This window comes from Schistocerca americana, chromosome 4 (assembly GCF_021461395.2).
Source record: "Schistocerca americana isolate TAMUIC-IGC-003095 chromosome 4, iqSchAmer2.1, whole genome shotgun sequence".
In the NCBI taxonomy this organism is placed as follows: domain Eukaryota; kingdom Metazoa; phylum Arthropoda; class Insecta; order Orthoptera; family Acrididae; genus Schistocerca; species Schistocerca americana.
In genome coordinates this window covers 719,231,316-719,246,332 of record NC_060122.1, presented here as the reverse complement: position 1 = coordinate 719,246,332, position 15,017 = coordinate 719,231,316, and the positions used below count along the sequence as shown (strand labels likewise).

Genomic DNA, 15,017 nt, shown 5'->3' with positions numbered 1-15,017 from the left:
CTCCACGTTTCATTCTGTTAAACAGTGATGGAAGTAAGAGAGCACTCCACCTTTAAGACAGAGCATTAATTTGTTAGACTACAAAACATGAAGATTATCACAAAATGAATTGTGTAATAACTGACAGAGAAAGGAAAGGAGGAGGAAAAAAATGAAGGTGCTTTTCTGATCCACTGTGTATGAGGTGATGTAGAAGAGTTGCTAGGGCCCTTGTCTACCTCTCTCCTATAGTAATTTTTGTAGAATTGCTGTGACACCCAAGTTAAGTGGATAAACATTGATCTTGAATGGCACATTTAGATACTGTTTCCTTGTTACTTGATACTTTATTTACAGCGTGAAATGTGCATTTGTAGCATCATTATTGGAAACTATACGGAGCTGAGCAGAAGTCTTGTTCTAGCGCCATTGTCTATGTTTGTTTTAATTCAACATGCAAATGGCTTATAATATTCACAAAAGGATCAGCCGATGCCAGATCTAACAGTCTGGTAACTGCACCTACTGCAATCCAGCATATTTATTTAAATACATGTTCGCAACTGCATGGATGCATGGAGTGAAGGAGGCGAAGGAGAAGCCAAGTAGAAAAGTGACAGTAGGAGGCACTCCCGTAATTTTAAGATAAGTGCAAAAAACTGCATTTGTCAAGAGAGCTGCAATTAACTGAAATAATAGGGAACAGTATAGGAAGGGTAATCTAATTATGAAACTGAAGAAAAAAGGAAATATCTTCCACTTTTGCTCACTAGACAGAAATGATAGTACTCTGTGGTAATGTTATTTCCATTTGACATTTCCAGGGAAGGACAGTGATGTGTATGCATTTTATTATATTTCCAGGACTGTAAAAGAGCAGTTTAAGAAAGAATGCATTATTTTAAAACAGTATTTTGGCCATTACAGTTATTGAGATGATAAAAAGATGGCGCCGAGTGACCATTTTTCGTGTAGTGATGTCCCAGTTTCTTTCAAAGTGATAGTGAGATTTGTAAAATTTGCGTGAAGAAGGTCAAAAGAGGTATCCTGTGTGCCGACTGCAAGTACTGGTACCACGATAAATGTGTCAAAGTAAATTTGAAATATATAAAAGACAAACATGACTGGACATGCCGACAGTGCTTCGTAAGTGCCGCGGAAAACGAAATAATGAACACGCTAAAGACAAAAGAAAAAATAATAAGCGTGTTAACAGATGATTTAGTATCAATCAATGCAAAATATCAAGAACTTCTGAGAAAATATCAAGAGCTGGAAACTAAATATAAAGCAGTGGATCGGAATTATCGCCTAACTCAAGACAACACCGCTGTTAATGGTCATTCCGCCCAGAAAATGTGGCGTATGCCGAAAAAAACAAACAAGCAAGAACTACATGTAAGTACAAACCCAGTTACACCATTATCAAACAAATTCTCAGCACTTGTAGCGGATTGTGGTAACACAATAGACATAAACAAACCAGAAAGTAATCACAAAACTCCAGCCAAAGAACCAAAAAAGAACTTGCCAAACTTAAGATGCACCAAAGGCATCCTTCTGTATGCCGACAGTCATGGGAAAGATCTGTCCAAACGTTTTCGCGAAAGTATGCCTTCAAAGCATTCAGTTTTCGCAAAAATCAAGCCTGGTGCAATGTTAAATGCAGTGGTGGAGAATATTACAACAGAAACAAGTCAATTGGGCAAAGACGCTCACGTTCTGATTATTGGCGGCGGGAATGACGTGTACAAGAATGAAAGCAAGACAGCTCTGCGAGGCTTTCGTAACATATTACCAAAACTATTTCAAATGAACATTGTAATCACAAACATGCCAGTGTGACATGATTTACCACTGTGGTCGTGTATAAACAAAGAGATTCGATACTACAATTCCGAGCTAAAGAAACTGTGTGATAAATTTAGCCATGTACATTTGATAGACTTAAGTAAGATGAGTCGTGATGAGCATACAAAACACGGATTCCACTTAAACAGGAAAGGGAAGGCCAAGCTAGTTTCCCACATAAGCAAACTGTGCGAGAAAGGCAGTGTGGAGAAAGCTCCAATTGCTCTGGGCTACAAGAAGACTTTTTTGGACTAAAGGACCATAATAATAGTTTTCAGGGATGTATTTCAGATATGACTGAGTCCTGTGCGCGCAAAGAAAAGCCAGGCTGTGAAGTAAGTGCTCAGTCTTTGCAGGTCAGTTCCAAAAAACCAGAGTATGCAAAATGTCGCAAAAAGTGTAACTCAAACAATTTTGATTCATGCAAGATGGTAAAGAAACAAGAAGGGATAATACCCTTAAAGTTAATGCACTTAAATGTGCAATATCTCAGAAACAAACTAGACATTCTACAAATATTCATAGAGGAACACTTGCCACATGTACTGGTAATAACGGAACATGGGCTAAAGTACAGTGAAATAATATACTATGGATTAGAAGGTTACGTACTAGCAAATAGTTGTTGTAGGCAAAACCATAAAGGTGGTGGTGTGGCAATTTATGTTAGTAAGGATGTAGAAGCTAAAACAAAATTCCTTTCTTGAACACCACACCAAAGAAGGATCAATTGAAATGACAGGTATTGTACTCCACAGTAATGATCCTAAGTTACCAAAGCATAAAATGATTGGAGTATCTAGGCCACCAAATGCTGATGTAATGCTGTTTATGGATAAACTTAGTAGTGTTGCTGGTCAGGCTGGTTCTAATGACCTTACCATATTAGGTGACTTTAATATAGATGCAAACTCAAATAGTATAGTAAACTTGAAACTCAGTGATGTACTGACCTCATACAATCTTGTAAATATAGTGAACTCTGACACCAGAGTGACAGACACATGTTCCACTAGAATAGATTATGCTATAATCAACAAAGATGTTATAGATAAGGTAAATTACAGTAACTTAGATTTTTTTTATTCTGACCACTTCTGTCAGGTGATAGAATACAAAAATTCAGTTGTGCCTAAAATAACAAAAATTGTGCTACAGAAACGAATGCTGAATACCTCAAATATTAATGCTCTTAAAGACAAACTAGCGAATGAGAAATGGGATTCTGTGTACCGGGTAAAAGGGTCGGATGAGAAATGGAATGAATCCCACTCAACCCTATTGCATCATTATGAACATAGTTGTCCAGAAGGTAGTTAAACACTGTCAAAATGGAAGTAATCCTAGACTAAAACTCCCAACAAATCTGATTAGGCTCAAGCAGCAAGTACATGATCTAAACCAGCTTTATAAAGCTACTACTATGCAGGTTTTCAAGGAAAAATACAATAGGGTCAAGCAAACTTTTAAAACTGAAATTGTTAATCTAAGGAAGCAGATTAACAGCAAAACAATAGAACAGTCAGACAACATAAGCAAAGCATCTTGGAAGCTGATTGACAAATACCGAAAAGGTCCCAACAAGATGAACATGGAACCACTCATCATAAGACATGGTGGTAACATTATAAAAAAACCCAGATACTTCCAGAATGCGATTTTCACTCTGCAGCGGAGTGTGCGCTGATATGAAACTTCCTGGCAGATTAAAACTGTGTGCCCGACCGAGACTCGAACTCGGGACCTTTGCCTTTCGCGGGCAAGTCCTCTACCACCTGAGCTACCAAAGCACAACTCACGCCCGGTCCTCACAGCTTTACTACTGCCAGTATCTCGTCTCCTACCTTCCAAACTTTACAGAAGCTCTCCTGCAAACCTTGCAGAACTAGCACTCCTGAAAGAGAGCTTCTGTAAAGTTTGGAAGGTAGGAGACGAGATACTGGCAGAAGTAAAGCTGTGAGGACCGGGCGTGAGTCGTGCTTCGGTAACTCAGATGGTAGAGCACTTGCCCGCGAAAGGCAAAGGTCCCGAGTTCGAGTCTCGGTCGGGCACACAGTTATAATCTGCCAGGAAGTTTCAACCCAGATACTATGTGTAATATTTTTAATAACTACTACATTTCTGGTGAATAATCAACGCATATTACAGAATCACAGGTAGAGATCCAATGCCATCTCACAGAGTGTACGGAATTTGAAATTGTGGAAGTGAATGAGCAGGAGGTTCGCAGGGCAATATACATGCTGAAGAAAAAATTTTCATCTGGATGGGATGGCGTTTCCAGTGCTATTACTAAAGCGTGCTTAAAAGAAATCTCTAAATCTCTTACTCACCTGATTAATTGCAGCATTAGAGAAAACATGTATCCAGCGGTTCTAAAAATGAGTGTAGTGAAACCAGTGTATAAAAAGGGAAGTAAGAAATAAGTCTCCAACTATTGACCAATATCATTAATTCCCACTTTTAGTAAGATATTCGAAAGCATTATCGTTTCTCAGCTAAGTGCCTTTTTCACAAAACATAAACTGCTTATAGATTCGCAGCATGGCTTCACAAAAGAGCTAAGTACAACCACAGCAGTTACACAGTTCATTCATGAAGTTTACTGTCTGTTGGACCAGAAGATGAAGAGTGCAGGTATATTTTTGGACCTGACAAGAGCATTTGATACGGTAAACCATAGCGTACTCCTTAAAAAGCTAAAATCTTACAGTATTGGGGATCAAGCCATGAATCTTCTAATAACCATATACCTGTTGAATCATAAGCAAAGCACTAAATTGTCATACAAACTAGATAATAAAATCATGAACTCCTAGTCCACCAGTGAACCTGTATTACAAGGTGTACCACAGGGCTCAATCCTTGGACCATTTCTCTTCCTTTATATATATATATATGAGTATCTAAAAACAAAGATGATGTGACTTACCAAAAGAAAGCGCTGGCAGGTCGATAGACACAAACATGCACTCAAAATTCTAGCTTTTGCAACCAATGGTTGCTTCCTCAGGAAAGAGGGAAGGAGAGGGAAAGACGAAAGGATGTGGGTTTTAAGGGAGAGGGTAAGGAGTCATTCCAATCCCGGAAGCGGAAAGACTTACCTTAGGGGGAAAAAAGGACAGGTATACACTCGCACACATACACATATCCATCCGCACATACACAGACACAAGCAGACATTTGTAAAGGCAAAGAGTTTGGCCCAAGCTCCGCCCATTCCCGATGTCCAGGCGGAGCTTCAAGGAATCCTCAGAACCTTAGCCCCCTGCAAAACCTTTCACCTGACTCAATCAACCTCCTGACCCCACCGACACCCCGCACCCCTACCTTCTACCTTCTTCCTAAAATTCACAAACCCAATCATCCCGGCCGCCCCATTGTAGCTGGTTACCAAGCCCCCACAGAACGTATCTCTGCCTACGTAGATCAACACCTTCAACCCATTACATGCAGTCTCCCATCCTTCATCCAAGACACCAACCACTTTCTCGAACGCCTGGAATCCTTACCCAATCTGTTACCCCCGGAAACCATCTTTGTAACCATCGATGCCACTTCCTTATACACAAATATTCCACACGTCCAGGGCCTCGCTGCAATGGAGCATTTCCTTTCACGCTGATCACCTGCCACCTTACCTAAAACCTCTTTCCTCATTACCTTAGCCATCTTCATCCTGACCCACAACTTCTTCACTTTTGAAGGCCAGACATACTAACAATTAAATGGAACAGCCATGGGTACCAGGATGGCCCCCTCGTACGCCAACCTATTCATGGGTCGCCTAGAGGAAGCCTTCTTGGTTACCCAGGCCTGCCAACCCAAAGTTTGGTACAGATTTATTGATGACATCTTCATGATCTGGACTCACAGTGAAGAAGAACTCCAGAATTTCCTCTCCAACCTCAACTCCTTTGGTTCCATCCGATTCACCTGGTCCTGCTCCAAATCCCATGCCACTTTCCTTGACGTTGACCTCCATCTGTCCAATGGCCAGCTTCACACGTCCGTCCACATCAAACCCACCAACAAGCAACAGTATCTGCATTATGACAGCTGCCACCCATTCCACATCAAACGGTCCCTTCCCTACAGCCTAGGTCTTCGTGGCAAATGAATCTGCTCCAGTCTGGAATCCCTGAACCATTACACCAACAAACTGACAACAGCTTTCGCATCCCGTAACTACCCTCCCGACCTGGTACAGAAGCAAATAACCAGAGCCACTTCCTCATCCCCTCAAACCCAGAACCTCCCACAGAAGAACCACAAAAGTGCCCCACTTGTGACAGGATACTTTCCGGGACTGGACCAGACTCTGAATGTGGCTCTCCAGCAGGGATACGACTTCCTCAAATCCTGCCCTGAAATGAGATCCATCCTTCATGAAATCCTCCCCACTCCACCAAGAGTGTCTTTCCACCATCCACCTAACCTTCGTAACCTGTTAGTTCATCCCTATGAAATCCCCAAACCATCTTCCCTACCCTCTGGCTCCTATCCTTGTAACCGCCCCCCCGTGTAAAACCTGTCCCATGCACCCTCCCACCACCACCTACTCCAGTCCTGTAACCCGGAAGGTGTACACGATCAAAGGCAGAGCCACGTGTGAAAGCACCCACGTGATTTACCAACTGACCTGCCTACACTGTGATGCATTCTATGTGGGAATGACCGGCAACAAACTGTCCATTCGCATGAATGGACACAGGCAGACAGTGTTTGTTGGTAATGAGGATCACCCTGTGGCTAAACGTGCCTTGGTGCACAGCCAGCACATCTTGGCACGGTGTTACACCGTCCGGGTTATCTGGATACTTCCCACCAACACCAACCTATCCGAACTCCGGAGATGGGAACTTGCTCTTCAGTATATCCTCTCTTCCCGTTACCCACCAGGCCTCAATCTCCGCTAATTTTAAGTTGCCGCCACTCATACCTCACCTGTCATTCAACAACATCTTTGCCTCTGCACTTCCGCCTCAACTGACATCTCTGCCCAAACTCTTTGTCTTTAAATATGTCTGCTTGTGTCTGTATATGTGTGGATGGATATGTGTGTGTGTGCGCGAGTGTATACCCATCGTTTTTTCCCCCTAAGGTAAGTCTTTCCGCTCCCGGGATTGGAATGACTCCTTACCCTCTCCCTTAAAACCCACATCCTTTAGTCTTTCCCTCTCCTTCCCTCTTTCCTGACGAAGCAACCGTTGGTTGCGAAAGCTAGTATCGACCTGCCAGCGCTTTTGTTTGGTAAGTCTCATCATCTTTGTTTTTAGATATATTTTTCCCACGTGGAGTGTTTCCCTCTATATATATGTGTGTGTGTGTGTTCTGTGGCTCAAAAAAAGGATTCATCTGAAAGGTAGTGAAGTTTTCAACATAGTGTATCTGCCTGTTGACAACTCTATGCCTCTATCATCAGTATACAGGGTATTTCAGGATTAATTATAAATACCAGTAAACCCTCAAGTCTTTAAATAATTGAACTCCTAATTTATTCAAGTTTGAATTTTGATATGCTTTGTGTGTTGTGGGGTCATTTTCTTGCTCAAAGATAATGGTGCTTTAATGTGGAAACAAAATGTTTGTCCCCAAATGTTCCATCTTACAGAAAAATCAATGCAACAGGTAGCAAGTGTGTGTCTTTTACACTCATTACAAAAGTATTAAAATATTTTAAACTCAATGTTGTGAAAAGGAGAACTAAATACAATTACCATATGTCCAGTGTGCTGTGCCTCGCAAAGCAGTTGGTCATGAGACACCTTATGAAGAACAGAAACTGTTTATTCAGAGACAGCATAGTGGTATAAGGTCTGTGGCCATTGACCTCACTGAGTACTGCACTGAACAGCTCTTTGATTTACTTTGGTAATAGGCTTGGAAACAAAAAATCGTATTTGTGGCAGTCCATAGAACCGCAGCAGAAAATGTTATAAACATCAACGAGCAATTAGAAGACTTTCTAATGAGACCTCTATGTAAATACCTAGGAAGTGATCGTATGTACAGATTCCAACACTGGTTTCATCCTGTTGTTGTTGTTGTTGTTGTTGTGGTCTTCAGTCCTGAGACGGGTTTGATGCAGCTCTCCACGCTGCTCTATCCTGAGCAAGCTTCTTCATTTCCCAGTACCTGCTGCAACCTACATCCTTCTGAATCAGCATGGTGTATTCACCTCTTGGTCTCCCTCTACAATTTTTACTCTCCACACTGCCCTCCAATACTAAATTGGTGATCCCTTGATGCCTCAGAACATGTCCTACCAACCGATCCCTTCTTCTAGTCAAGTTGTGCCACAAACTTCTCTTCTCCACAAACCTATTTAATACTTCCTCATTAGTTATGTGATCTACCCATCTAATCTTCAGCATTCTTCTGTAGCACCACATTTCGAAAGCTTCTATTCTATTCTCTTCTTGTCCAAACTATTTATCATCCGTGTTTCTCTTCCATTTATGGCTACACTCCATACAAATACAATCAGAAATGACTTCCTGACACTTAAATCTATACTCGATGTTAACAAATTTCTGCTCTTCAGAAACGTTTTCCTTGCCATTGCCAGTCTACATTTTATATCCTCTCTACTTCGACCATCATCACTTATTTGGCTCCCCAAATAGCAAAACTTCTTTACTACTTTAAGTGTCTCATTTCCTAATCTAATTCCCTCGCATCACCCGACTTAATTCGACTACATTCCATTATCCTTGTTTTGCTTTTGTTGAAGTTCATCTTGTATCCTCCTTTCAAGACACTGTCCATTCCATTCAGCTGCTCTTCCAAGTCCTTTGCTGTCTCTGACAGAATTACAATGTCATCAGCGAACCTTAAGGTTTTTATTTCTTCTCCATGGATTTTAATACCTAGTCCGAATTTTTCTTTTGTTTCCTTTACTGCTTGCTCAATATACAGATTGAATATCATCGGGGAGAGGCTACAACCCTGTCTCACTCCCTTCCCAACCACTGCTTCTCTTTCATGTCCCTCGACTCTTATAACTGTCATCTGGTTTCTGTACAAATTGTAACAAGCCTTTCGCTCCCTGTATTTTACCCCTACCACCTTCAGAATTTGAAAGAGACTATTCCAGTCAACATTGCAAAAGCTTTCTCTAAGTCTACAAATGCTAGAAACCTAGGTTTGCCTTTTCTTAATTTAGCTTCTAAGATAAGTCGTAGGGTCAGTATTGCCTCACGCGTTCCAAAATTTCTACGGAATCCAAACTGATCTTCCCCCGAGGTTGGCTTCTACCAGGTTTTCCATTTGTCTGTAAAGAATTTGTGTTATTATTTTGCAGCCATGACTTATTAAACTGATAGTTCAGTAATTTTCACACCTGTCAACACCTGCTTTCTTTGGGATTGGAATTATGATATCCTTCTTGAAGTCTGAGGGTATTTAATCTGTCTCATACATTTTGCTCACCAGATGGTAGAGTTTTGTCAGGACTGGCTCTCCCAAGGGTGTCAGTAGTTCTAATGGAATGTTGTCTACTCCCGGGACCTTGTTTCGACTCAGGTCTTTGAGTGCTCTGTCAAACTCTTCACGCAGTATCATATCTCCCATTTCATCTTCAGCCACATCCTCTTCCATTTCCATAATATTGTCCTCAAGTACATCGCCCATGTGTAGACCCTCTATATACTCCTTCCACCTTTCTCCTTTCCCTTCTTTGCTTAGAACTGGGTTTCTATCTGAGCTCTTGATATTCATACAAGTGGTTCTCTTTTCTCCAAAGGTCTCTTTAATTTTCCTGTAGGCAGTATCTATCTTACCACTCGTGAGATAAGCCTCTACATCCTTACATTTGTCCTCTAGCCATCCCTGCTTAGCCGTTTTGCACTTCTTGTCGATCTCATTTTTGAGACGTTTGTATCTCTTTTTGCCTGCTTCATTTCATCTTGAATAGTTTTTATCAGGACCAACTAAAGTTGCTGATGTCCATTTTTGCATTTGTCCCAAAAAGTAACATTCCCAACAAGACTAGGAGGACATGTGCAACAGTTATTGATAATTTGGTTATAAATCCACCTATCTTACATGAAATAGATTTGACCTCATAGTTAATCGTTTATCTAAACATGATTGTCAAATGAAAGCACTGAAGTATCCCCATCAGCCACGTTCAGCATAGAAGGGAAAAGTAAAATTTCACAGAGTAGTAAGTGTTGACTCACAAGGGATTGGCCCAATAAGACATGTTGGAACCCCCCTCCCCCTAAAATTTTTCTCACAGGAAGAAGACAACGAAAGAAATGCGCTGTCAAAATTTGAGCTGCAAGTAATTAAAAAAAAAAAAATGTTGAAAATTGCTAAATTCATAGCGTGCCAGGCTGTGGTAGAAATGTACAACCCTTACTGGCACTGTAGCAACTGCGCGTGCGCAATTAGGCATACAGACAGCGAAGGTTGGTGGTACATTTGTAAACAGGAAACAAGACTCAACCCGTTCGTGATTTGTGAAGGTCGTTCCAGGTTACTGTTCATTGATAGTTTCTCTGACACGACAGTATGCAGTTACTATTCTCTCGAGTTAGCCACTCAAGTAACATATATTACAAATCATCAGTTGTTTTTTTGCACTATTGGTAGGTGTTAACAATACAGATAAAGCTTAATTAATATTTATTGTTCTTTCGTAAGGCATGCCTGCTAATATTACCCTTTTTTTTTCACAGTAATGTAGAATCCAATTATCGTTCTTAATTTAGCAATGATGAAATATGAAGACCATGGTTTCCAGCCAAAATCAAGTACTTTTCCTGAGGACGTACATATGTGCTGTTTGTTAGTTGATTTCCTTGACATTCATTCGAATGATATTGACATTTTGTTTGAAATTATGGGTACATTAAAAGAAATAGGAAATAACTGTGATGATTCCATGAATTGTGGTTTGGACCACGTCAGTTGTGCCAGTAAGAGTTCTAAAGAAGAATACCTTCTAAGCCTTAAGAAAAAAAGACAGTGAAATATTGGTTAAACGAAGGAGGGAAAAAACGCTTGAAAGCAGTGTGCCAAGGTGTTTTCGTTTCATAAAATCGGGGAGTGAACTGTACAAATGGAAGAATGAATTACATTAATTAAGAAATATGTGCCAAATAGAAACCTGAAACTACGTGAATGAAAAACTGTTCAAAAGAATTAGAACTGCTCGCGAGAGGCTGTGCACCATTACTGATGAGGATCTAAGAGACTGGGCCCTCTGAATTGTATTTGACATGAATATTGCTAATTTACAGGCTTTGTTGACCTGGCTATGCAGGTTCAAAAAATCGCACAGAATAGAAAGTCGCAAAATAAACAAGCTTACATCACATAAACGTGTAGAGCAGCTGCCAGTGACAGACAATGCTATAGAGAAATTCCTAGCTGACTTAAAGACGAAACTTGCTGTTATCCCTGCAACTGCTGTTTATAATGCTGATCAGTCAGGTTTCATGAATGAACTGCGTGCACACTGCACTTTATCATTTCGAGGTGAAAAAAAGACAGAGTCGGTTGCCCAATCAATGGATGCAATGACACATTCATATACAATAATGCCAGTGAAAACTATGAGTTGTTTACTGTTTCCGCAGCTGAACATCTGTCTTCAAGAACCACAAGGCAAATTTGGACCAAAAATAAAAAATGGATTGTTTAGTTGCAAAAATCTTGTAATTGATGTATCAAAATCTGGAAAAATGAGAAAGAATAATTTTCGACATTTTGTTCAAAACGTATTCCTACCAGCTGCAGAAACTAATTCATTGCTTTTGTTGGATTCATGGTCTGGATGTAACAAGGCCTATGTTTTTGTAGAGGACGACGAAAAATCTGTAGATGTAGTGTGGATTCTGCCTGGAACTATTGGTGTGATTCAACCTCTCGATAAAGAATTTTTTCAACAGTGGAAATCATTTGTCAGGAAATTATCAGACAACATAATTTCCAATACCTCTCTCTCATTTCAGGTTTATCACCGGAACAGTATTCTTAAGCTACAATCATTTTTACGTTACTAGTTTTCTTCACCATGCTTTAAGAATTTGATCAAGTATGCCTGGTATGCAGCGCAGTATGCAGAACAGTGGCCGGGACCATATCTGACTCCATCACAGTTCTGTCTAAATAAAACTAGTGGTTACTGCGAAGTGACTGACTGAATCAATTTTTCCTTTGTCCGTTGTGCCTGGTGCAAGAAAAATGTTTGTTTTTATCATTCAGTAGACAATGCATTTTTGTGATGGCTACGGGGAATAAACAAACAACTGTTTCACTGATAGTCAAATGTACAACATTTAAACATTATTATAATGAATGGCCTACAGGAATTGTTATAAAAAGTAGTACTGCATTATACGTTTCATTTCAACAAATTACAGGTCCTCATTTATGGAACTCATCTCCGACATCAGGCACTGCCATGGTTTTATTTTCTCTGCTGGCCATTTCTATCAGAATTACATGTGCAAGATTTGAAGTTATTCAAAAAATGTTTGTATTGTATAAGCCAGGCTTTCACTCCAGCAAACAAGCTAACAAGCACAAGCAAAAGAGAATTGTGTCTGGTGTACCCAGTAGGCCTCTTGCAGGTCTTTCAACTGATTACCACTGCAACTATTTACATGTCCGTAGCCTTCCCCAGTTACCTAATCAGAAAATGGAGACCTGCAGTTTAACTTGGAATCCGAACCACATGTCTTTCGTGGACACTCCAACATCTGTGTGAAGTGAATGTTTGGTTAAAAACCGTAGTGAAAAAGTTGTCTGTACAGGATTTGATCCTGTGCTCTCTGGATCACAAAGTGTGCGCTTTGACACTAGACCATTTTTGTTTTATGGGGGAAAAAATGACCATTATACCCTACAAGTGTAGTGGAAATGCTAGCTATGTCACCTCTTGAGATGATACTTGGCATCGGTAATTAGTGTTCTGTTTATACATTTCCCCTCAGTGGTAATGAGAAGCCAGGGAAAAATGGCAGCCGACCTACAAGGAAAAGTTTGGACCAGTGTTAAGGAGAGATGGAGATACAATTCCGTGTAAAGTGTGTACGATCTTCATGCATGTCACACTTCCATACAAAGTGAGATACTTAAATTCCTCCTTCCCCGCACCATTTTGCATATTCCGTCAAGAACAGTGCGGTTTCCATGCAAAATAATCCTCACTGAATAGCAAAGTTTCACATTTTGGCTCTAACAAGATAGAATTGTATTCTGAATATTATCTCCAAAAACTAAGAACTAATAACCCAACGTTCATAGGCAATGTTGGTTACCACATGTTCTATTCCATTCCCTTCAGTATAAACGATTCTACCCATGTACAAACAAATGGTGGTGAGTTTTCTGCAAATGCTCATTTGCACTTGTTCGCTTCCATTCACTCCATTGTAAAGCAGGTTTTAGGTGCTGAAAATTGGCATCTGTGAACTCCGGATAATTCCACTATGAAGCGCTGTGTGAGTGATTCACCGAGTCGCATCTTAGATGGGCAGGGCTGTACAAACCACTGCTATAAGCTGTTCTCTGTGCGGCAAAAATGTATAACTCAACATTTTTTTTACAAATGGTATAGTGTTACAGGGTTTTCTACGTGTCTGGAAGGAGTCATTTCTTAACAACAGAAAGAAAGGTCACTTTAATGAATAACATGGTAGGAATAAGGTAAAATTCAAAAGAAAGGTCAGTTTAATGAATAATGTGGTAGGGATAAGGTAAAATTCAGAGTGGAAACACATTACATGTAGTGTGTTGTAAGTTTCAGTGCTTGGCTCGTTCCTATTCTTGGTCTACATAAAGTTTTACCTGGGACATTGGAGAATTCTTCAGTGACTGTGATGTTTAGTGATGATACAAGTATTTTGATGATGGGCCCAAACACATCCATACCAAACACAACATGGAGAATAACAGAATAGGCTTACAACTGGCTCAGCCTGTATTTTGACCTTTTGTTTACAAAAACTCATCTTATGCAGTTTGGAACAAACCAAATTTCTTACAGGTACCAGAAGGAAATATCAGTGGGTATATACTAGATGAGGTTCAATGGCTAAAGTTCTTGTATATCCAAATTGATATTAAACTAAGGTGGGACCAGCAAGTGGAAAGTTAGCCAAAAATCTCAGTTCTGTCTACTTTTCACATAGTAATCTATCTCATTGTGTGGACCTGCAGACAGTATTGCTAGCATACTTTGTGTTTTTTCACTCAATATTGTGGTATGGAATTTAAACAACAGCATGATAGATCCACCAAAAGCTGTTTCAATGGATATTCAGAAATAACTAGTTTGGGTCAAGCGATCATCTTTCAAGTTAACTACATATGCATGTCAAGCATCAGATCAGGCAAATCTTATCAAGTTAATGTGTGAGTATCAAACAATGGAAACTCAGGTGGGAATGTCAACAGTGTACATAAAGATAGATATCTACTTACTGTAAAGAAGAAACATTTTCAGACAGGCACAATTAAAGACATTTATATAAAGCTTTCAGCTACAGCCTTCACTGGGCAAAAGAGAAACGCACACCACTCATACACACAAGCAAGCTCACCTCATGCACACATGACCGCCAACCCTGGCAGCTTGGGCCGGAATGCAGCTATCATGTGGGTTACAAACAGTAATCTGCAGGGGGTGAGAAAGGGAAAGGGATAGTAGTGTATGGGTGGAGAGAGAGACGTATGCTGTCTGGAGGAGTGTGCAGGGACTAGAATGCCAATATGTGCAGTGTCAGTAGTTGTGGAGCAGGTAGGTGGGGAAAAAAGGAGTGAAACAGGAGAGGAGTGGGAAAAGATGGGCAAGTATGTTGTTGGTAGAGGGCAGCAAACAAAGAAGGTTGAGGAGGAGATGATAGGAAAGAGCTGTGGAAACTGTTGGGTGGAGGGTGTGGGGACAGTGTGTTACCATATGTTGAGACTGGGCTAATTATGAGAGCAGAGTGTGTCGTGAGGATAACTCCCATGTGCGCAGTTCAGAAAAGCTCTTGGTGGAGGGGAGGACCCAGAAGGCTCGGCTAGTGAAGTAGCCATTGAAATCGAGAATGTTACATTCAGTTGAATATTGTGCCCCTCATCCTGGTGGACAATTGGTTGGTAGTCATGCTAATATAAGAACCTTTGCAGTAATTGTAGCAGAACACGTAAATGACACGGCTGCTTTCACTGGTGGCAAGGCCCCT

The 15,017-nt window shown here is 40.5% G+C and overlaps 1 protein-coding gene across 1 annotated transcript in view; it reads left to right on the top strand.

The window, feature by feature from the left end:
- The window catches only part of LOC124612696 (eukaryotic translation initiation factor 2-alpha kinase-like), a 197,049-nt gene that overhangs the window by 116,826 nt on the left and 65,206 nt on the right, over positions 1 to 15,017 (top strand). The gene's annotated exons all lie outside the window — the stretch shown is intronic.